A 26,039-nucleotide genomic window follows, 5' to 3' on the forward strand; every position below is an offset into this window, starting at 1 on the left:
ACCCTCCAGGTGCTGCAGAGCTATCTTTATATTCATTCTGACAAAAATCCAGTGGATTTCTACAACCTGTTTCAATTCCTGCTTAATGTGTTGCGTCTATAACTAGTTACGTCACGACATTTGCACATATAAGGTCAAGACTTCTGATGAACATTTCTCCGAGTATGACATAATTGTTTGTCAGCAGCAGCGGTTGTAGGAAAAACTGAAAATCTGTCCAAACTTCAAGCCATTTTTTTTTAAATAAATCTTTTTATTGGATTTTCATACACACATGGTAATATCTAACATGTAAAATATTTCCAAGTGTTCTAGTTGAAGGCAGTAGACAGTTGTCTTATACAATGTATCCTGAGAGCAACAATTTTAATCTAACCTAAATTAAAGAAAAGACAGAGTAAAACAAAACACAAACACAGAAGGAAAAGAAGCAAAAAAACACAAAACAAAAACACCCACAAATGGCCGCTGCTGGATTTGCATTAAAATAAATAAGATTGTTTAGATACTGTTTTTCAGCAGCAGCGGTTGTGGTCCATACTGAAAATATGTCCAAACTTCGAGCCAGTGACCTAAAATGTTCAGTTGTTGGTTGTATTAACGAACACAAGTGGCTGAACGGGACAGAAACCACGGTCAACAACCTGGAGGGGGTGGGGCCTGAAGTGGCTCATTTGCATTTAAAGGGCCAGCACTCAAAACGACCTTTCTTGGTGTCATTACTAAGAAATAGGGTTGAAGATGGACCTGTGGAGTTGAATTAATGAAGAATTCAGACCCAAGCAGAGCATTTACAGTTTATGTAGACCACAGGGAAATGTTTTCAAATGCACAATTCCATTTAAAAAAACAAAATATCACTCCTTTAATGTGTACTGTTTCAATGTTTGTAATTGCAACAGAAAATGAATGTGATTCTTTATCTAGTGCAAAAATAAATAAAAAAAAAAACTCTTAGTGGGGTCCGGGAACTGAGATGTAGCCGTCTAATGCTGCTCATTCCACTGAATCAAATTCTTTATATAGAGTCTGACAACACACTCTGAGACCTGTCGCTGACATGTTTTGTATCGATTGTGTCTGTCTGACATTCAGATAGCCCTGTCTAGAGTTTCAGCAGAGAGAGGAAAGAGATAGAAGGCCAAATATAGAGACGGAAGAGAAAGCTCCCAGAGGGAGAGCAGCTGCTCTGGAAGAAGATACATTTCATAATGACAACATATTGATATTGATTCCAGGTTTGAATGGAAGCATTGATTTGATTGAACAGTCATTACATCTTGGCCTTTAACAACCATAATGTGATCAAACTAAAAGCATGTCTAATGTTATCAACCCAGGGAAGGATGTTTTACATGTGCATTTAGAAAATGACTGGACTCTAAAAGAATCATTTTGACTCATTTTGGAAAATATATCTATTTGCTGTCATGCCAAGAATGAGGTTTTTAGCTCAGTGGCCAATAGGGCATGAGCGGCTATGAAGGCGCTGTGCACAGTGTCTTTGTCATCGCCGTCTTCGCCATCTTCGTCATCACAGTCTTCGTCATTGCCGTCTCCATCATCGCTGTCTCCGTCATCGCCATCTCCGTCATTGCCATCTTCGTCCTCGCCATCTTTGTCCTCGCCATCTTTGTCCTCGGTGCCTCAGTCATCGCCGTCTTTATCATCGCTGTCATCGCCGTTTTCGTCATCGCCATCTTCGTCATCGCCGTCTTCGTCATCGCCGTCTTCGTCATCGCCGTCTTCGTCATCGCTGTCATCGCCGTCTTCGTCATTGCCGTCTTTGTCATTGCCGTCTTTGTCATTGCTGTCTTCGTCATCGCCGCCTCCGTCATCGCCGCCTCCGTCATCGCCGCCTCCGTCATCGCTGTCTTCGTCATCGCTGTCATCGCCGTCTTCATCATTGCCGTCTTTGTCATCGCCACCTCCGTCATCGCCGCCTCCGTCATCGCCGCCTCCGTCATCGCCGCCTCCGTCATCGCCGTCTTCGTCATCGCCGTCTTCGTCATCGCCGTCTTCGTCATTGCTGTCTTTGTCATCGACATCTTTGTCATCGCCGTCTTCGTCATCGCTGTCTTCATCATCTCTGTCATCGCCGTCTTCATCATCGCCGTCTTCGTCATCGCTGTCTTCATCATCGCCGTCTTCGTCATCGCTGTCATCGCCGTCATCATTGTCTTCATCATTGTCATCTTCGTCATCGTCTTCATTAGCAATTTCTTCAAATATCTTCTCTGACAAAACTATTGGTCGGATTCATTTAATATTTTATGTGTTGCTTCCTTGATTCCTTAATTGGTGGAAAATGCAGTTTGTCATCTTTTCATGGTCATCACATTTGGCCCATGTGGACGTTCAGACACTCTGTAGTGAACATGGAAACACCATCGTCTTCTACAACATTGATTCACCAGTAAAACCCATGGAGTTGGATCATTGACAGTGATAGAGACACTGGGGTTATGTTCAGTTAATGATAGATTTTACTGAAAAAGTCACTTTTTCTCCAGTTTTCTCTGTTTCTTATATCATGGCCTTCAACTTTACTCTGAGTTTTTTATGAAAATCTACATGGTCAATAAATTAAATATGGAAAAAAAGACAAGATTTTCACCAAAAAACTGGAAAATACAGAGGATATCGTTATAATAAACAGTGATAAATCCCTTAAGAAAAGTTAAACAGAGAGAAAAATTAATTTAGGAACTGCCACAAAAGTAGCACTGGGTCATTATGGGTTAAAGTACCTTATAATGTGGTCACATATTGGAAATAAAGTTATTAAAACCTGTAATTTGCACATTGCACTGTTCCCACAGTTAGACTTCCTGGAATATTTGGGGTATGTGGCCTCTCGGCTCCACCACCATGGTTGACACAGACATAGGGGTGGTATTGATCTCTTGTAGAGGCTTAGATGAGAAGAAAACCAATGACCCTTCTCCCCAGACGGTCAAACCACAGACCTAAAGTAGACTGATTTCTAAATTTACTGGATGCAACAACATATTCTTTTCCACCTTAAGTCCCAGAGAGATCAACAATAGTTCATTTTTGTCCACTAACATTTTGGCTGGCATTTTTATTTCTAAATAATATAGTACTTGGCAAAGTATTGGGTCATTTGGTGTTCTGTTTAGAGTTGCACCTTTAACCCTCGCTACGTATTGCAGTTCTTGACCCACGGTGCACCGTACGGTTTGGATGCAGAGCCCGGCTGTGCGCCAAAATGTAACTGGGAGCTGATGGAGAGCTTAAAGGCTCATTGATGTTCGCTTTATGTACGTGAATAGGTACAGTCTACTCTCGTTATACCGCCAACTTCCGTTCACAGCCAAATTGGCGGTATAGCGAAAATGGCGTTACAACGGGTTGCGTCCATAATGTGCATGTCTTTACTATATGATGTCTATGCTGCCTCCGTTAACCCGTTCTAATTGCGTTTCTAAATAAATCTTGATTCTGTTATGTTGTAAGGGATCATTTAAAGTGGGGAAACATTTTAAGCATTATTATACCGTGTCGGGAAATGACACCCCATCATCTTGAGGCTTTGGCTTAATCCCACGTCCTCTTCCCGACATCCTGACCTACTGAGTGTTCTGCGATAAATGAACGGTGGCCATTCCGTAGACCTACTCGTAGCTTGTCGCGATCAGCGTCTGGCGCGTTTGTTTCAGTGCATTGTTAAAATTTATGTGTTCTTGATGGCAATCACGCTGGCGGTATAACGGTCGGGAAATCAATGGTATAAGTGTTGTTTGTGCATGGAACTGGGCTGGCGGATGGCGATAGGCGGAAATGGCGGTAGCTAATGGAATAATGCATTGGGGATTTTTGTGCAATGGTTTTGGTCGGCGGTGAGCGAAAATGGCGGTATAACGGCGGGCGGTTTAACGAGAGTAGACTGTACATCCATCTCTAGCGTTGTCATGTGTCACTGCCTTCATACTTCCATGTGTCCTGTATGTTGGAATGATCGTTTCTCAATCAATCCACCAGAGGGCGCCGCTCTTAATTACCATACTGGCCGAATACCATAAAGAAGAGTAAAGTTTTTTGAGAAGAAGAAAGTCAAACATGGAGATGACAGAGGAGGTTTTACTAATGTGGATACTAATGTTGATATTCAGAAGGGTAGTTGTCATAAATGTGTCGGTAGTTTTTCAGTAATTCACACAGACGCTCTTTGAAAAGTTCCGCTATTTATGGAAATTATTCTGTTCAAATCTCAGCACTGCCGTCACGGTTCCTGGTGATACTGCTCTGTATTCTCCATCTGGGTACTCTCCCGGAAAACGGACAGAATTATGTCCGGAATGTACACAGGGGACGAACAGAATGCTCCATCCATATCCGTAGAGCATAAATGAGCCCTTACCCGAAACTGGATCTGAGTTCCATGTAAGTCAAGCGGGCTGGGTACAGCGCACAGGTGTGGCTCTGGCCTGCTCCAACCAATGGTAGTAGAATTCCATAAGTCAGTAGTCTTTCAAAGCTCTAATTTAATTGTCTGGAAATGTCATTTGAAAATGACAAATGAACCATACCGCGATACATGCTTGTATTGAATTGCTAGGGGCGTACCAAACGATATGACAGTATGACATGTACCACTGACTCCCTAGTGTATCATATATGTTTTATATCCTTTTGACTTTGTATGGCTGTTACCTTGGCTCTTGCAAAAGACATTTCTAATCTCAATGGGACTTCCTGGTTAAATAAAGGTAAATAAATACATAAATAAAATATCAGGATCAAAATGTGTACTAAAATTACCTTAAACTGATCATTAGCTGAGAGAGAGAAGTTTACACTAATTACATACATTTACATTTCCAAGTTTTAGTCCCGATCAGAGTAAACATCCTTTGATCTCATTGCTCTCATACTAAATACTGTATATGTCTGATCACGTAAACGCTGGCAGGTTTTGAGGAGGCATGTCCGCCTGCCTCTGTGTTGAACAGACTGTGGGATGTCTCTGTAGCGTCACTAGGTTTCTTCTGCTCTGTTCCTGTCAAAAAACCCACAGGCCCACCCATCCAAGATGGCCTCTCCGCTTCCCACTTAGAGAAATAGATGGAGTGTTTAAGTGTTTTTGTCGAGTCAAATGGCACCAGGCAGATGACTGCATGCCATTACCATAATTTACCCTGATACAGGCTGTCAGGGTGTATCATCAGCAGGTCTGTTTCCTGCCCCGTGGAGCTTCCAGGAGCTTCTAGACAGGTGTAACCCTCCACAGTCGCTCTGTGAAGTTCTGCGCAGGTTCAGTTCGCTGCATAGTTTGGCAAAGTTTTGTTTGTTGTCTGCCACAGCTTGTTACCAGTAAAGTTAGCTTCACTTCCTCTTCTCTGGTGACAGCTGAAGGGTGCTGAGTGGCACTCGTCCTTCAGTCTGTCTGTCTGTTTGTCCATCCCCACCTGTCTCTCTCTGCCAAAGCTTTCAGGGGCTGCTCGCACAAATCTGTCAGGCAGATGGGGGGCCGGCTTTTTACATGTCACTTGAGGGACGCCCAGGCAACACAATCTGCGGCCCACAATGCAGTGTGTTTGAACCTTGTGAAACCCGAATGGAGAATCGATGCGGAGCCATGCACGGCCCAGATTCTCTGAAGAATCCCTCCGTATCCTGCCTGTCTGTGTCTACCTTCTGCCAGGCTCCTTTAGAAGAACTCTGCATCTTTTATTTATCCCTTGAAATAAGGCTGGACCCTGACGAGAGCATAGGCTGCATGCACATACACACACACACACACACAAATGGGCCTCCTTCTGTTACTGAAAAGTCGGCAATTATGGAGAGAGAGGGGAGGGACAGTTGGGATTTGCATATGTCGTTGAGAGAAGAAACTACATCTCCCACAAGGCCCGGCGGTGGAAATGAACCAGCTGTCCATGGTTTGTAGATCAGATCCCATCCTCTTGATTACGAAATCACAGAATAATAAGGACCAAAAAAGTTGTGGGCCACGCTGTTTGTTCCTCCTTTGTTGTTCCCTAGAACAGAAGTTATTTTGCTTCCGCTGCCTCCGAGCTGTTCGCCATGTGCCAATGTTTGGTGCACTGTGCTCCACTTGTTCTCCTTCTCACACAGAAAATCAGAAGGCTCCAGCCCTGCCCCTCTAAAGCTGTCATGTGAACTCCCGCCTTTTGTTTAATTTACATTTTGAGGCACAGCCCATCAATTCCCCCACTTCCCGCTGCCCCCTGCCAACACCACCACCCCACCACACCAACTGGCTTCATCAAAAATGCAGAGTTCAAACTAATTAGTGACATTTGGCCATTTGTGAAACTTTTTCCTCTCCAAGCTCAGCTTCTGTCAAGCATGGTCTCATTGCTCATAGAGGACTGGAATTCTTTTCAGTGTGAAAAATTAGAATCCCAGTCTTTACATCAATAACTCGCATTTTCATTCTAATACTGCAAAGAAAACTAAAATAAAATGAGTCATTGGAATTGTTTGCCTGTATGTATGTGGGTGCCTTTCTTCGGATCCAAAGGTTTGCTTTTGTCGCCACAGACATCTGTCTCACTGATTAAAAATATCTCAGTATGAAGGCAAACATCTGTAGGGACAGAAATAAAGGACTTGTGTGATGGAATTAAGACATGAAAGCTTAATTACACAGATAAGTATTGAAGTTCTAATAGCAGCTTGTGTACAAGTGTTGAATGTGAGGATATAGCACATGTACGGACACACACACACACACACACACACACACACAGGCCTGTTCAACGTGATTTGGCCAGTGCGGTGATATTTTCAAAGGCCCTGTGGTTAGGTGTCTGTGTACTGCCAGCTGTTCGTCACCAAAGGTGCAAACAGGTGCTCTGTATGCGATTTTTCTATAAACAGTCTTGTTTTTCATTTGATATCACTGCATTTTTGCATTGAAAATGTTTTCTGCTTGGACAGAAAGATGCAGTAAATTTAAGTAAAGAAGAATTCATTGACATTATTGATGTATTGTACGTCAGAAATACCACCACCATATGTTTGTTAAAATAAAAAAGTACTCATTTACTCATAAAACTACAAGTGGATTAATACCCAAACTGAAACTAATAAGTACAAATAAAAAACTATGACAACTGAAAACTGTAGTCACATTTTATAACAGTATAAAATATAAAGTCATACACGTTATGGACATAAGTATTCAGACATGTGAATTCAGGTGTTTCAGCACTGATTTTATTTTGTTTTTTTTATTCCATGACGACAATTTTAAATATTCTGCCTATACACTTCTAAAATATTTTTGATTCTCTGACTGTAAATAATAATTTTCTACCACAACTAACCATCTCCTTTTGTTCGCATCTCACTTAGGAAGAAAAATCTCCCATTAAACTTAGTAGAATATTGATGTTTCTAAACTATATGGACAAAAATATTGGGACACATCATGGCTACGGCTGTAAGATGTCCTGTTCATGATGATTTAAGATACAGTCGCAGAAAAAATTATTAGACCATCAAAAGTCATCAAAAACAATGGTTATGCAATCAAGTACTAACTCCTGTGTGTATCATGTGACTAAAACAGACAGAAAAGAAAACATGGAATGCCTAAAAGCACTGTTTTTGGCACTACAATGCCATAGCTATTGATGTAAGAACTGAAGTGATTTTGGTTATTATCATGAAAAGCATGGAAAATGGATAGATATCAGCTCTGAAATTAAACTGTTATGAGCTATTTTTGTTGTTATCATTATATTTGTCCAAACAAATGTACCTTTAGTTGTACCAGGCATTAAAATGAACAAGAAATTGAAGAAAACAGGGGGTGGTCTAATAATTTTTTTCGTGACTGTAGATATAGATAGACTTTATTTTGAACGTAAGTGGGCAAAAGAAATTCCAAATTTAAAAGGACAATCCAAATATATGGAAACAAATCAACCAAAAAAAAGAAATATCACACAAATGTATAACAATTTCATTATGGCTCTTCAACAATACTTTATGTCCAAAAAGGAGTAGGAAGAAGAGGAGTTTAGATTAGATTACATTAGATTAGATTAGATTGGATTAGATTAGATTAGATTAGATGAGGTTAGATTAGATTAGATTAGATTAGATTAGATGAGGTTAGATTAGATTAGATTAGGGTAGATGAGATGTGATGACGTTAGACTAGATTAGAATAGGTTAGATGAGATGAGATTAGACTAGATTAGATTAGAATAGGTTAGATGATATTAGATTAGATTAGAATAGGTTAGATGAGATTAGACTAGATTAGATTAGAATAGGTTAGATGATATTAGATTAGATTAGAATAGGTTAGATGAGATGAGACTAGATTAGACTAGATTAGATTAGAATAGGTTAGATGAGATAAAGATTAGACTAGATTAGAAGAAAACAGGGGGTGGTCTAATAATTTTTTTCGTGACTGTAGATATAGATAGACTTTATTTTGAACGTAAGTGGGCAAAAGAAATTCCAAATTTAAAAGGACAATCCAAATATATGGAAACAAATCAACCAAAAAAAAGAAATATCACACAAATGTATAACAATTTCATTATGGCTCTTCAACAATACTTTATGTCCAAAAAGGAGTAGGAAGAAGAGGAGTTTAGATTAGATTAGATTAGATTAGATTAGATTAGATTAGATTAGATTGGATTAGATTAGATTAGATGAGGTTAGATTAGATTATATTAGATTAGATTAGATGAGGTTAGATTAGATTAGATTAGATTAGATGAGGTTAGGTTAGATTAGATTAGGGTAGATGAGATGTGATGAGGTTAGACTAGATTAGAATAGGTTAGATGAGATGAGATTAGACTAGATTAGATTAGAATAGGTTAGATGATATTAGATTAGATTAGAATAGGTTAGATGAGATGAGATTAGACTAGATTAGATTAGAATAGGTTAGATGATATTAGATTAGATTAGAATAGGTTAGATGAGATGAGATGAGACTAGATTAGACTAGATTAGATTAGAATAGGTTAGATGAGATAAAGATTAGACTAGATTAGATTAGAATAGGTTAGATGAGATGAGACTAGATTAGATTAGACTAGATTAGATTAGAATAGGTTAGATGAGATGATATTAGACTAGATTAGATTAGAATAGGTTAGATGAGATGAGATTAGATTAGAATAGGTTAGATGAGATGAGATTAGACTAGATTAGATTAGAATAGGTTAGATGAGATGATATTAGACTAGATTAGATTAGATGAGATGAGATTAGATTAGAATAGGTTAGATGAGATGAGATTAGACTACATTAGATTAGAATAGGTTAGATGAGATGAGATTAGACTAGTACAGATTAGAATAGGTTAGATGAGATGACATTAGATTAGGTTAGATTAGATCAGATTAGATTAGGTTAGATGAGATATGAGGAGGTTAGACTAGATTAGAATAGGTTAGATGAGATGAGATAAAATGAAATTAAATCAGATTAGATTACATTAGATTAGATTCTAACTAAAATGCAGTGCTGTTAAATTTATATTTTAAGGTTTATGTTGACACTAGGGTTCTAACAAGATGGTCCCATTGGTGACACAATACAAAGTTGTATTCTTTGTTTTTTTTTGCTTTAGTGTTATGACACGGTACATATATTGACTTCCAAGTACTAGACAGTATTTACCACAGTCTGGATTATTCACTATTTCGACCGCATGTCTGTAGTTTTTGTTGAATCAGAAATCTTTATCTTTTATACCTTGTCCCAAGAAATACCTTCATCTATGTTTTGTATTTTATTTAAGTTCTGTACCGTTGCTGTCGGGCAGAAACCTTGTAAATCCATTTTGATTTCGTTTTTTCTTTTTTTTGTCATAAAACAATGCTAAAGGTCAGTCTTCACGTTGGCCTGATGGTTTTAGAAATATTTGACCAATGAAAAGTGTTGAAAACAGCTTGTGGCCTACTACTATTGAGAATATACATTGTTTTTACCAGTTCCCTGAAAAATGTTTTGGACATAAGAGGTTTACATACATATTGTATGATGGAATATGTTCATTATACAACATTTTGTCCCAGCCATAGAAAACATAATCTGGATTTGTCAATGGAAATAATTCTCCTCAATATATTGTTAACTCTGATTTCACTACAAAAAATACACTCTATAGCTTTTTAGCAAATTTCTTGAAAGTTTCCGAGACAAGTATTATATGAGTCTGGATAGACATGAATGTGAACTGCAATTCTATTTATTTGGAAGTAGTAGTGGTTTTATTTTTAGTACAGTCTCTTGTGGTTCCTGCAGCTTCATGGAGGCGCTGTTGGTTATAGCTGTAATGTGTCTTTAAATAACCACAATGTCACTTAGCATTCCACTAAAAATAGCATCATCTACAAAGACAGCAGTGGGGATTTAATGTTGAATCAGCAGAAAGTCTCCAAATGAAGAACCTGTGTGTTTTTATCAGAATTCGAAGGATATCCACTGAGTCAACTTCCATCCCTTCCTGTCAGATGCTACATCCCACTCAGACCCACATGTTATTATTTATGTTTTTGTTTTTTTTTCCTTTTTCCACTCAGGTGCCTAATTATTCACAATGTCACAGCACCCCCTTCAGCTGACACACCAGAAATGAGTGACATCTACTGTAGGTAGACATTATCTGACCGTCACAAGTAGCAATGAAAGTTTTTCTCGCTGTCATATTTGATTGGTTGCTGGCCCGTTTGTTGTTTCCACGCGGCGCTCCGAAAAACATTTCTAAAATTGAAAATGCATGGCTGCGAGGCTGAAAGTTTCTGCCAAACTTTCCTCAACCACTGTGGTTCCTGTAGAGTCTAGGTGAGAGGGGAGCACTTGAAAATGAGTGAACAGCAGAACATGGTGAGGAATGAAGCGGTGCAGGTGAGGAGAGGGGAGGTAAAAAGCTGACAACGTTAATATGGAACCAAAAGGAGAGTGCAACCTGGCAGTCACTCAAATTCTGCACCTGCACCTTTATAAAACAAGCTCTCCGGTGTGATTCTCTGGCTCCCTCGCTCTTTTTTTGTTTCTCGTATTTCCCCCCCCCCCCTTCTCCCTTTTTTTCTTTCCGTGTGCTGTGGCTTGGGGCGTTGTCATTTTCGGCATGTTTTCTCTACACTATGCACTCGTTGTGTGTATGTGTGTGTGTGTGTGTGTGTGTTAATTGTGGCCATCCTTGGGGAAAGGGAGAACGATGAGGAGGACCTGTTTGAGAGCAGTCGTGCCAGGTTCTGTGGTTCGAGTCAGCATGGAGCTACAGACACCTGGTCTGCCTGAAGGGCAAGAGGAAAGGTAGACTTGCTTTTTCTCCCCTCCCTCCTCCTGCCCTCCCTTCGCTTTCTATTCGACCTCTCTCTCTCTCTTTCTCTCTCTCTCTCTCTCTCTCTCTCTTTCTCTCTCTGTCTCTGCTCTCCTCGAGCTTGGAGAAAACAGCTGCTGTACAGCCTGTGCACAGGCATCCCACCTTACCGGCCCAATCTATCCCATCAATCATGGCACACAACTCACCGCTGTTTGTATAGATGCAAGTGTGCTAGAAAGGAAGAAACTTAGAACTTTGTGGGCCAGTGACTTTGAAACAATTTATCCATGAGGCCTGAGGCCAATGAGCTGATAATTCTTCATAAATTGCAATAATACATCACTGACCGTCTTCAGCAATTCTTGGTCAGAGGAAAAAAAAAAAAAAAACAGAAGTAGAACTCAGTAGATGCTAAATCAGGGGTGTCAAACATGCGGTCCGGGGGCCAAAACCGGCCCGCCAAAGGGATGAATTTGCAAAAATTACACTTCAGGTATTAACAAACAAGGATGTTGAACTCGTTTTAGTTCAGGTTCCACATACAGGACAATGTGATCTCAACTAAAATAATAGCATTATAATCTATAAATAAGGACTCCAAATTTTCTTAGTTTATTGTGAAAAACATATTACATTACACTTATAAATAATGACAACTCCATATCTTTCTCTTTGTTTTAGTGTAAAAACTTAGATTAAATTACAAAAATATTAACATTTACAAACTATCCTTCAACAATAAAATCTGAAAAACCTGGAATGTTGTAAGTAAAATTTTAACATTATACTTCCTGTTATTAAATATTTTGTGTCTTTGTAGCTCCAATCCCTAATATTCATTTATAAATGGTAGGTTGAGGTGTAATATTGTTAAAATTGCACTTATTTTTCTCAAGAAATCTCAGTTTTTTCAGGTTATTCACATCATTTTTGTTTGGATAGTTTGTAAATGTACATATTTTCATAATTTAATTTTGATTGCACTAAAACAAAGAGAAAAATTTGGAGTCGTCATTATTTACAAGTTATTGTGCTATTGTTTTACTGGTCCGGCCCACTTGAGATCAATTTGGGCTTAATGTGGCCCCTGAGCTAAAATGAGTTTGACACCCCTGTGCTAAATGTTCCTCTGTGTTCACTTTTCTATTTCTACTGTAGCACATGTTAACCCATAAGGACCTAGAGCTACTTTTGTGTCAGGTCCCAAATGAATTTTTCTCTCTATTTAACCTTTCTTAAATGATATATCATAATTTTTTTATAATGTTATCCTCTGTATTTTGCATGTTTCACTGTAAATTTTGTATTTTTCTATATTTAATTTCTTATATTCAATTTAGAAACTCAAAGGTTATTGTATCAAAACAGAGAAATCTGAAGAAAAAGTGACTTTTTGAGCAAAATATATCATTAACTGAACATAAATCAAGTGTGTCCATCCATTGTCATTGATCCAACTCTATGGGTTTGTAGGTGGATCAATGTTGGACGGTGTTTCCATGGTAACTACGGAGCCTCTGAATGTCCAAACGTCATTTTTTCATTCGGTACATTTTTATGCACCAGTTATATTTGTGCAATTTGAGAGTCAATGGAAGAGCAACTATTGATCCAACTCCATGGGTTTTACTGGTGAATGTTGTAGACAATGACGGTGTTTCCACAGTAACGTCCAAATGGGTCATATCTGATGACCATGAAAAGATAGCAAACTGCATTTTACACCAATTATTTACATGTATTGCTAGAATTAATGGCTCTACAGTTATTAAACATTCTAGATCAGTGGATGCTTTTGGTTACCAGTGGATGTTTGGGTCTTTATGGGTTTAAATTAATAATTTACTGAAAATGGAACAAAATCTGCACTGAACATCACCTAAATGTAGTAAAAACCCAACAAAACAATAGTGTAATAAAGAATAAAATGGGTTAACATTTCCAAATATGAAGTCAGTGTCATACTACAGTATTCTAAGTTTTATTAAGTTACACATTTACTTTTTGTTGCTGTTGGGCGGTAACCTCGTAAGTCTATTTTTGGTCATAAAACGATTCTGTTGGTCAGTTTTCATGTTGACCTGATGTTTTTAGAAAGATTTAACCAATGAAAAGGCTTGTGATTACATCTCTTAACTCCATTCATTTATTTATACATATTTTGCCAGTTTCCTTAAAGATAACTGTTTTTGACATAAGAGGTTTCTGCCCGACAGTAACGATTTATTAAAAAAGCATATAAATTCGTATTCTGAGATCCAGATTGGGTTGATATGGGGGTCGCCACTGGCTCTGGGGGGGGGGATTTGTACTTTGTGTGTCACAGAATCTTGTATTATGAAATGTGAATTTCTTTCTTTTTCTTTTGTATTGTACTTTTGAGATGCACAATGAAAACAAATAAAAAATTGATCAAAAAAAAAAAAGCATATAAATTTTTACATTGCAAAAATTTGTCAAAACTGTCACATTGTCATTTTTGCAAAAATCAAACTACAGGTATTGCATTATGAGTAGCACCAGTCGGAACATTTGATCAAGTTATTAGTCTTTAAGTAACATGTTTAGAATTTCAACATTTAAGCTTGAAGTGCAGTGAAATCTGAAGTCAGAGGTGTAAAATTTTTGTAATACATTTATGACTTTGTCGTACTTTTGACGTGGAACCATCAGGGGATCTATTGTAAATACAGATTATTTCTATTTTTGCCTTTTGAGGAAAATAATAAAAGCAGATAGTAGTCACTTTTCCATTGGACATATCTGTAAAACATTACCGATATTTAATAAATGTAAAAAAAATGCGTAATGTCGTTTTTTCCATTAAATCACAAATACAGTTTACTCTCGTTAAACCGCCCGCCGTTATACCGCCATTTTCGCTCACCGCCGACCAAAACCATTGCACAAAAATCCCCAATGCATTATTCCATGAGCTACCGCCATTTCCGCCTATCGCCATCCGCCAGCCCAGTTCCATGCACAAACAACACTTATACCATTGATTTCCCGATCGTTATACCGCCAGCGTCGCGGCGCGGCACCTCCGAGGTGCGCGGCGGCGCAGATTTAGAACGCAGTTAGAACGGTTTAACGGAGGCAGCATAGACATCATATAGTAAAGACATCCACATTATGAACGCAACCCGTTGTAACGCCATTTTCGCTATACCGCCAATTTGGCCGTGAACGGAAGTTGGCGGTATAACGAGAGTAGACTGTACAATGATTTGTTTATTTATTATCGCGAGATGACATGAGAAGTCATTCCGTAAACATGGCAACGAACGTAAAAATTCATTATTATTTTATATTACCCTCTATTCTGTCCTAAATTTAAAAAATGATTGGGTTTCCAAAACTTTTAATCGAAAAACAAGAGTTTTGGTGAAATTGTCGTTTTTCCATTAGATACATTTTTTTGCACAAGCTATATTCGTGCAGTTTGAGGGTCAATGGAAAAGTGACTAGTGTTGTTATATTAAATTCCAACCTAAATATTCCTACAAAGCCACAGATTTTACATTCTAACAGTATTTCAATGAAACCGCATCGATCTTGTTGAATTTTTGCATCTGGATATTTATTGGATTTTTACAGCTACTGGACCGACATAATGAAAACCGGACTATGATCTACATGTGTGTGGAGGGTTTATAATCTGTGGCCCTTTGTCGCCGCTCTTTGGCCTTTCCACTCAACTTTGACATTCACCATCAGCTTTGTGACCATATGTGCACATGGTGTTTGAGTGATGAAAAAGTTGCCTGTTTTTATATTCAAGTCTGACATATTGAGGAATGGAAAGATGCTCGTGGAGTGCTTGTGGGCAAAGACAGTGACATACGGACACAGTCTCTCTCTCTCTCTCTGATACACACACATACGCACACAACTCTTGGTCAGCAGCACAGATGAGTTCTGGGAAAACAAGCAGCTGCAGGAGGAGGAAAGGACCATAAGGCTGGATGGCTTGCCAAATTTCATCATCTATTATGGATTGCCTGAGATGCACACTCTACTGCAACCAGGGGCATGTCTCAGATTCACATGCAATTGCAAATCTGCATGCACACCCTAATGCATGCACACATGCACACATTTATATATTCTATGGCACAGCATTTCAGCATCATAAACCCCATAGAACCAGAACTGAGAGGTCAGATTTTAATGCATTTACATATTATTACATTTATCATTTATGAAATATGTCTATATTTTCTATCTTTTGGCAGGAGCAGTTTGCAGTTTTTCAGGGCTGCCACTAGGTGTCAGCAAAGTCAGAAATGTTCATATCTTATACCAGTAGTTCTCAATCGGGGGGGCATGTGGATATGGGGGGGGGGTTGCAAGTGACATCTTCGTGTGTGCGTGCGGGTGTGTTAGCGACCACTTTTGTACATCACAACATTACTCGGCACATACCATACTCCCCCCACACTCACATATCAGATTGAGGGCCATGTGGGGCAGGGCATATCGTCGAACACATCCCCGGTACAAATGTGTTTTTTTTTTTTTTTTGGGGGGGGGGGGGGGGGGGGGCAGCAGATAGTCAATGATAAGGAGTTCACTTTCACTTTCTCACAGCTGTATCTACACATCCTCCACATACAGGTCCGTCACGATACTTGTAGAATTACGTATTGAGGTCTGGATTGAGGTCCGTGAGCGGGGGGGGGGGCGGGCATATCATCCGATACATCATGTGTGTAAACCCCACCCCCACCCCTGGTCGCAAATTTGTGTTCGGGGGGCAGCAGGTTGTCAGTGATAAGGTGAGGGGAGCTGACTTTTACTTTCCCACATATAGTTCTTACTTGTAGAATTACACCCCACACACACACACACACACACACACACATCCCATAAAATTTTGCGGCATAGTGGAGGGGGTGTTCAGGCTCGGTTCAAAAAAGGTTGAAAAAACCTGTCTTACACAATGGCCCTTTAAAGGGGTTCTATGTATGTATACTGCAGACTCTCACCAGCAGGGGGAGTCTGGTACCAAAACACCTCCAAATAAACATTGAGTTTTCACCGACTATATCATTCACTGAATAAAGTATGAAGCTAATTTTTACACACATCTGTATTATGATATCATCAAGTTTTCTGTCTTATTTTAACAGTCAGTCCAACTAACAGTGTCTTATAATCATCACATGCACCATCAGCTGATAGTTTACATTGTAGCTTAGTTAGCTTAGCTCTGTTATAGACTGAAAACATCTGTTTTTGTATGGTTTATCTTGTCAATAGCTGCACTGAAGATCTATTTAGAATCATCCAAACAAGGCTGAATAACTTAACACCTTCATAGGCCTTATAATCACACTCAACCGTGGACAAGAAATGCTGTGATTTCTCGGAAATCTAGTTTGAGTCATCGTGTAGCTAAAACATTCAGAAAATGCTTAGGATTTCTTCATTTATAATTTCTAGTGCAATTTGGATTTGGATTTCACCATATTTTATTATTAATAATTGTTCTTGTTTTAGTTCATTCAAATTACTTTATTTATTTATTTAGATTAACTTTCATTGTAGTTGTTGGTAGCTTCTGTCACCACTTATTACCGAGTATTTCTTTGTGTATCTTTCATTATATTTTTTATTCTTTAGTTGTCTCAGAATAAATTGTGCATTCTCATTTATATTGCAAACAAGGTCTTCATCTCAATATATTGTGAGATTAGGGTTATACTACTACTACTACTACTACTACTACTACTACTACTACTACTACTACTGCTACTACTAATAGTAATATTTTCAGTGTTTCTTCCCGATTTCAGCTCCTGCAGCTTGAAAATTAATTCAAACACACAAGCATATCTTCCCTTTATAAACCCAACTATTGAAAGCACAAGTTTCATACAAAAACAGATAAAATGCCAAAATAAATATCCATACAAGATGCTACAGTGTCAGGACCATCTTGAGGCAAGCGATCCCTCTCACGGATAAGAACAGAAACTTGTGGTTTTTCTTTGGCAGGAAGACAGAATAAAAGAATCACGGTTGGTGGAAGCTTGATAAATGACACATCAGAGCACCAGAGAGTCAAAAGAAGGTTGTTCTCACAGCTCAAGATTGATGTCATACTTAGGAACCGTCACCAGCTGAAGATTCTTTCACGGCCTCTCTCACAGATGTTTCTTGTGGATGAAGCTGGATGCAAATTGTTGTTGATTTTTAACTCAAAGAAGTCTGGGTCTCCACTTTACTATTCCTTCCTTTAGTGCACTACTGGTTTTTCTGCTGAAAGTCATGGGTTTTTGTAGGTTTGGTATACTTGTGTTAATTTTTGTTATCTGCTAGGGTTGGGAATCACATAGTAGCATACAGTACAATACTATGACTATATGTTACATGAAAAACCTGCAGGTAGAACACATGTACAAAGTTGTTGCTATGGTAATGATATACCATCAGTAATCCATTGCATTGGTCTGAGTTGGCAGTTTACAAACAATTGCACATTTCCATTGCATCTAGTCGCAAATCTTTGGCCTGACATGGGTTTAATCTGTACTTTGGCTGCAGCTTCCATGTCCAAGTGTTCCATTCTTTGCCTCTGTTTAGACAGCCTGTTTAGTCTCTTGCCAGTGTGTTGCTACCGTAGCACAAAAGGAAGCAGTGTGTTTCCATTTGTTGTGTTTTTGGTAGTTAATAGGGCTGTGTATTGGCAAGAATCTGGCGGTATGATACAAATCACAATACTAGGATAATGATACGGTATATCACAATATATCATGATATTGTTAAAAAGGCAGTTTTTTGTTTGATTCTTTTTTTTTTTAAATGATTATTTCCTTGAATAATTGGTTCACACCATAAATCTGCACAAATACTAAACACATTTTTATTTGATCACAACAGGATTTAATGTTATACCACAAAATGTTCCTGTGTTTAAACTGAAATTCTGTTTTACACACATTACAGTTTAAGATCCTGTTCAAATGTTCATATTCTGTTAGTTCAGAACTAACACCAGAACATTATTTTAGTTCAATCACAACAACTGAACTACCATTATTTTATAAAACTGTATTAAATAGTAATAAACATAAAATATAAACAAAAAAGAAAAACAAAAATGAACTTCCACAATATCTGCATTTGAATAAATACCAAAAAATATCGAAACAGTACTTTTTAGTATCGATACAGTATTGCAACATGAAATATCGTGATATATTGCAGAACCGATATTTTCTTACACCCTAGTAGTTAACTTGTGTAACATGACCATACTGAGTTGGGCCTCCGTCAGAAGCCACTTGGACAGTCAACTGACCACTCTGCTTGTGTAGAAGGGGTGTAACGGTACAGACAAATTTCAGTTTGGTATGTTTTCGGTACAGTGAAGGAGACCAATTTCACAAAAAAAAAAAAAAACAACTTAAAAAAAAAAACTTTAACCCTTAGGGGTCCATGGTCACGACTGAATCACATGACATTTTCAACACATTTTAGCATCGGAAGTCAGTCACGTAGATCACAATTGCATTTGGGGACAATTGCATTTGAAAGTGCGGACTTGAAGCACTCTCCCACTTTTTATTTGATGTTGATAGAGCACATACAACCGCAGATATGACGGTTTGAACTCGGAGCAAACAAACGTGAGTAAAAGTATGAAAATGAGGTGGGAAAAAAACTGTCCGAATCTGCGGATTCTAATCCACAGACTGCATTAGCATTACAGGTAAGGGTGAGAATGACCCCACCTGGGAGGACTGGGAGTGGGTGGGGGTGGGGGGGTGAGAAAACCAAAGAAAATACCTATGTAAGGATATGCTTTTATGTCAAATATTTGAGTATAGTTTTAATTTATTACAATTTAAATTTTATATACCTAATATTTGGAACCAATATTTACTTTTAAAGTCTTTGAAAAGGTTTGTTAAGCATTTTTGTGTTATTTATGCAATAAATTATATGTTTTTTTTCTAATCGGATTTTATATTTTTTGTGTGTTTTTTGTCCTTTTGTGTTGATATAGTAGGTTACAGTGAAACAATAATAGGTAGATGAGATAGATGAAGTTGTGCTGAAACAAAAGATACCAAACATGGGTATATTAAACATTTCTTTATAAAGTACATAAAGGCAAAATCAAAAGTACTCAAAAATGGCCAAAATAGGCTCAGACCCCTAAGGGTTAAGACAGCCTGTTTAGTCTGTTGCCAATATGTTGCTAACATAGCGCAAGAGGAAGCAGTGTGTTTCCATATGTTCTAAGTATGGCAGTTAACTTGTGTAACATGACCATACTGACCATACTGACCATACTGACACTTGGACAGTCAACTGGCCACTCTGCTTGTGTAGCAGGACTGTAACGGCACAGACAAATTTCAGTTCAGTATGTTTTCGGTACAGGGGTCTTCAGTTTGATACATTTTTTATATGTTTTCGGTACAGTGAAGGAGACTAATTTCATTAAAAAAAAAATCTTTGATTAAAACCGATCTTCATGAAACAATGCCGACACACTGCTCTTGTTGTGTCAACTTGTCTGTCTCCATTGACATAACAGACAGGGAATCCAAAATGCCTCCAAATTGGAAACCTTAGAGAAGAAAGACGGTTTTCCAACTCTGGCTTTATACCTGTGACGCTGCTCTGAGCTGTATATATGCCATACTGGTTCACGTTCAGCATGTGCATGGTGCGTGGACCGCCAAGATGTCTGTCTAGGATGTCAAATATTGCACATGGGTTCTGCTTGTGGCCATCCTGCTTATACTTCAGGTTCATGTGGAAACTTAAGGCGAGTGTTTGCGTTCTTCACATAGTCTACATACAGTTTATTCTTTCGGTACACCTCCGTTTTGTATATAAGTCCCCTAACTGAATCGGTTCAGTACAAGCAAGTGCACCGTTACACCCCTATTTTGTAGTGTAGATTATTATGTAGATAGAAGAGCAAATATTTACAGGTCATAGTGATATGTGACACTGACTCCATGATATCAGCCTTTTTTGTGTCTTAAGGCCTTCACACTAGAGCAGGGGTGTCAAACTCATTTTAGTTCAGGGGCCATATATAGTCCACTATGATCCCAAGTGGGCCAGACCACTGAAATAAAAATTATAATTATAATAACGTACAAATTTTTCTCTCTTTTCATGCAAAAAAGTAAAATTACATTATGAAAATGTAATGATGAAAATATGAATAACCTGAACAACCTGAAAAATAACTTAATTTTAACAATATTAGGCCTGAATTTATTATTTACACATGTACGGTGGCACATAACATTTGGTAACGGACATCTGGAACTGACATATTGTACTTTCCGGACTGTTGGCTGCACCTGACTATAAGCCGCACCCACCCCGTCTCTAAAATCTCACTGTTGATTCATTGATGGCAAGCTTACGTGCAGCAGCTCTGTTTCCTTCTTTGACAGCCGGATTGATCATTAGCCCGGAAAAATAAATTAGTCGGATCATTTTTGAGCCACGGGTTCACAGCATGTGGAAAAAAGTAGCGGCTTATAGACTGGAAAGTACGATATATTTAACTTTATGCTCTAAATAACGTGTCATAACTCAGTGACGCCCTTTTGTGGAATTTTTGTACTTCACAAATTCATCCTATGGGCCGAATTGGACTCTTTGGCAGGCCATTTTTGGTCCACAGGCCATATGTTAGACACCTACGAACAAAGCGCTAAAACCAAACACAAGGCCACCACTAGTGACCTCAGTGGCATAACCAAGACCGATCCACGCTTCCTGTATCCAGACTAATCCGACCAACTACTTTTATTATCGTAACGATGATGCAACATAACACTTGGCTGCTAATCTGTAGTTGGAGATGCTTGGTAACTTGTTGACATGACATTCATTCAGTTATTTTCCAAACTGCTTAATCTTCTGGAGGGTTCAGGGAGGGTTCCTCACTCAGTGTCACACATAGATTGACCAATTGAGGTGCAAACTGAATACTAACCTTCATCAGGCAGACACTCAGTTCCCACCTATGTACAGAAGCTGCTTTTTAGCTCACCGCCCGACAGACCGTAAGCTATTGTCGTCATGCGTCGTCTGTCGTCGTCTGTCGTCGTCTGTCGTCGTCTGTCGTCGTCTGTCGTCCATTACAAAAATTTAAATCGTCTTCTTCTCCCAAACTACAAATCCGGTTGACTTCAAACTTGGTATACAGCTTCTTTGTGATGATGTCAACAAAAGTTAGTGAAATTATTTGGATCCGGATCTGATTCTGGATTTGGTGCCACTTTGAAAAATGTCCCCATCATAAGAGATAGGAAGTGGATCGATGCAATAACTCAGTAAATATAAATGATATCCAGTGGAAATTTCTACAGTCCAGCCCTGATGGGGAGATGACCAAAACATATTGGCCACATGCTGATCAGGATCTTCTTCTGGATCCAGGAACTTACGGAAAATTTAACGTGGGCTCTTATGGGGAAAAAATTTCAATCGTCTTTTTCTCCCAGACTCCAGTTCTGATTGACTTCAAACTTGTATACAGCTTCTGTATGATGATGTCAACACAAGGTATTGGAATTATTTCGATCCGGATCTGATTCTGGATTTGGTGCGACTTTGAAAAATTTTCCCATTGTAACAGATAGGAAGTGGATTGATCCAATAAATCAGTAAGTATCAATGATATCAAGTTGGAATTCGAATTTTTTACAGATCTGATTGGAATATGACCAAAACATGGGCTATTTCTGTAATATAATAATAATATACATATAACTGGGTGATAATAAATGGCATCTGGATACATTTCCCAAAGCTTTTAATTTGGCCGGGAAGCTACAGGGCCATTGGTCCTATTTTTTATTCTGTACTGAGTTTGTTGAATGCTTCCCTCAGTGATAACATGACCTGAAAACTCAATAACTGATTAAAAACAGAAGGATGTCTGTGCATCTTCCACCAGAACGTAACTGACTTTGCTGCTTCTCAGATGGAAAACAGTATAACATAAAGGAAAGTTCCCATCAGATATCAACATTGTACTCTGGTTTGTACAGGCTGTTTGCATTTGTTTGACGTCAAACCGTTCATATACGCATACGAGGTACAGACAATAGTGTTTCTTGTAGCGTTGGGTTCTTTATTTACATTTTGTTTCATATCGGCCTTGAACCGTGATGGAAGTACTCAACGTTCAGTGCCATCCGGGCCTCCACGCCACAACTGCTAATCCTGTGGTTACATTTTGTAGAATAGTCTTGGCATGCACGGTCCCATCTTCAGGAAAGGGAAATGGGATAACTTGTTGTTGTGTGTGTTTGTGTATCTTTTCAGAGGGAGCACTTTGGCAGGCACCATTACCGCCCAGCAGTAAATTGCCTTGTAAATTACAGTGCCGGGGTAATAAAGCCAGATTTGTATATCACCGGGAGTGGAGACTGTGTCTGTCTTGTAAATTTAATTAAACAGCAGGTGCAAAATCAGGTCATATGGCTTTGATGTGCCCCATGTGAGAATGACAACCAGACAAAGATTCTAATACGGGCAGCATTTACATATTTTTGCATGCGGCGGGCGGCTTGTACGGAGGTAGGGGGAGCTTCGCCTATCACCTTGTAGTGTATTAAATTTCCCCCAAATTAAAGAGGATTCAAATTAGCTGTCACCTTCAATTTTAATAGATCCACAGCAAAATAAATGGTTAAGCTCTTCAAAAACAGCCTCCTGCTTGTTGAGAGCATGCATAAATGCAGCCATTACCAACACCCAGTTCCAACTGAAACACTTTCAGACTAATTGGCTCTTATTGCTCGTCTACTGTACATTACGCAACACCAGGGCTAACATGTAGAAATGCAATTAAAAGCTACTTCTCAACGGCTTAATGGAAACAAGATGCGACTGCGGGCTAAACCACTGCTTGCGGAGCGGTATAGAAAAAAAAAGTGTGAGTTTGTAGCCACCTAGCATTGTGTATTAATATAGATCTCCTTCTGGCTGATGTGCACTGAAGCCAAAAATCATCCTTTTATGGCTGTGCTTGACCTGTGACTCTGTCAGTGTGCTGTCTGGGCTCCAGAAGGCCCCTTCCCTGTATGTCGGTTTGAGCTGGCTGCCAGAGAGTCTATGGAAGTGTCAGCGGCATCAGTTGACCTGACGGCAACACCTTCGCTTGTTTCTTTTCTGTTTTTTTTGTTGGGAGGAAGTGGTTGATAATTACCACCTAGGATGTAGCCATCTGTGCCGCCCTTTCACGGCCTGTTAAGCTCGCTTTTCAGAAAGTTTACTGTTGACAAAGGGCACGCGAGAGAAGTGAACGCCAGAGTGCTTTAAAAAGACTGCACACTCAAGCAATATTAAAAGCAGCGTTAAGGAGCTGATTTAACTGGCAGAAGGAAGAGGAGGAAGAGGAGGCAAAGGAGGAAGAATAGAAGGAGACGGCAGTGGTCAAGGAGCTGAAGTAAGGAGATGAATGGGGGAGAATCGAGATTTGATTCACTTATTAATGCCCATAATGAGAATTAGCAATAGGGATGTAACGATATGAAAATTTCATATCATGGTTATTGGGACCAAAATTATCACGGTTATCATTATTATCGTGGTATTATTGAAATGGGGCTCAAAATGTTCAAAAAGTACTGATACACACACTGAAATAATTTAACCAAGTTGTATTAAAAAAAAAAAAAAAAAAACAAATAAAATAATTGGTGCAATGTACCTTCTTCAAGTATTAACCCTTAGTGGTCTGAGCCTGTTTAGGCCTTTTTTCAGTCCTTTTGATTTTGCCTTTATATATTATATAAACAAATGTTTACTATACCCATGTTTGGTAACTTTTTTTCAGCACAACTTCATTTATATCAACTGCCTATTATATTTTCACTTTAACCTGCTATATCAACACAAAAGGACAAAAAATATATAAAATCCGATTTGATAAGTATATATAATTTCTTGCATAAATAACACAAAGATGTTTAACGAATCTTTTCAAGGACTTTAAAAGTGAATATTGGTTTCAAATATTAGTTATAGAAAATGAAAATTGTAATAAATTAAAACTACTTGAATATCCCCCTGGGGATCAATAAAGTATCTATCTATCTATCTATCTATCTATCTATCTATCTATCTATCTATCTATCTATCTATCTATCTATCTATCTATCTATCTATCTATCTATCTATCTATCTATCTATCTATCTATCTATCTATCTACTCAAATATTTGACATAAAAACTTACCTTTACATAGGCGTTTTCTCCCCTAAAAGTGCGGTAATCAAACACGGTTATCATGATAATTAGAATTTAAACAGTAATACTAACTGTGCAATTTTACCATGGTTTATTGTTACATCCCTAATTAGCACTAGCTATAAACTCTATATGGATCACATCAGCTGCAACTATGTTTGACTGCATTGTCCCTGTCAAATAAATGAATAAATAAAATACATAAAAATAACAGATATGATACTAGATTATGACTTATGAGTGTGGATCAAAATGTAAAGTTCAAGTGTAAACTGTGCGGTTTACGTTGAAGGTCATTGCACAGACACCACACTCCTTTAACTAAAACAGACTGCTGCTGCTTTGTTCCATTATGTACCCCCTCATCTTTTATCACTGTTTAAATATTGCACTACTGCCATTATTACCCTTCCCTCCGAAGGGGAGGCAAGGGATATTGTTTTTGGTTCGGTTTGTTTCTTTGTTTGTTAACATGTTAGCAGCAAAAGTATTGGCTGAATTCATATTCATACTAAATTGGGTTTATAGATTACTACTGACCCAGAATAGATGTGATTATATTTTGGGAAAAGTAGGTCAAAGTTCAAATTATTTATTAATTTTTAAAATCTTTTTTCCCCCATTCACTTCATTTTGTCAGCACATGCATAGACGTGATGACATCAGCTGGATCAATGCCAAAACTAGAAGCACTCGGAGAGCGCAGACCTCCGCCAAGGCTGATCAGTGGCCCCCCCTGTGGGCCCCCCCCATGCCAAGGAGGTTATGTTTTGGCCAGGGTTTGTTTGTTTGTTTGTTTGTTTGTCTGTCTGTCTGTCTGTCTGTCTGTCCGTTAGTGTGATGATTTTGATGAAATTTTCAGGGTTTGTTGGAAATGGGCCCCCCCGTGGGCCCCCCCACCCCCGAACACCACCAAAATGTAATCATTTCTTCCTTATCCCATTTCCAACAAACCTTGAAAATTTCATCAAAATCTGTCCATAACTTTTTGAGTTATGTTGCACACTAATGAACAGACAAACAGACAAACAGACAGACAGACAGACAAACAAACAAACAAACAAACAAACCCTGGCAAAAACATAACCTCCTTGGCGGAGGTAATTAAGCTACAATATGTGTAAGGGGCGGGGTTTGTTGTCCTGGCACCACTTGTTGTAAATAGATTTGATTTATATCTTTAAGATTCTTGTATAATTTATCTTGTACACTAGTTTATTTATCCATATTCTGTTTTTGCCTCTTTTTTAGCTCACCGGCCAAAGGCGCTGTGTCCAGTGTTGTTATTGTCGTCTTTGTTGTTGTTGTCTTCATTAGCAGTTTCTTCAAACATCTTCTCCGATGAAACTACTTGTCATATTCACTTCAAATTTAATATGTGCCTTCCTTGGGATAATGCCTGCAATGTTTGGTCAAAGTTTTGAGAAATTTAGATTTTTTAATTTTTGTCAAATTTTTTTAAATATTACTAATGTGCCTTTACTTA

The sequence above is a fragment of the Sphaeramia orbicularis genome, chromosome 22 (assembly GCF_902148855.1).
Source record: "Sphaeramia orbicularis chromosome 22, fSphaOr1.1, whole genome shotgun sequence".
Classification (NCBI taxonomy): Eukaryota; Metazoa; Chordata; class Actinopteri; order Kurtiformes; family Apogonidae; genus Sphaeramia; species Sphaeramia orbicularis.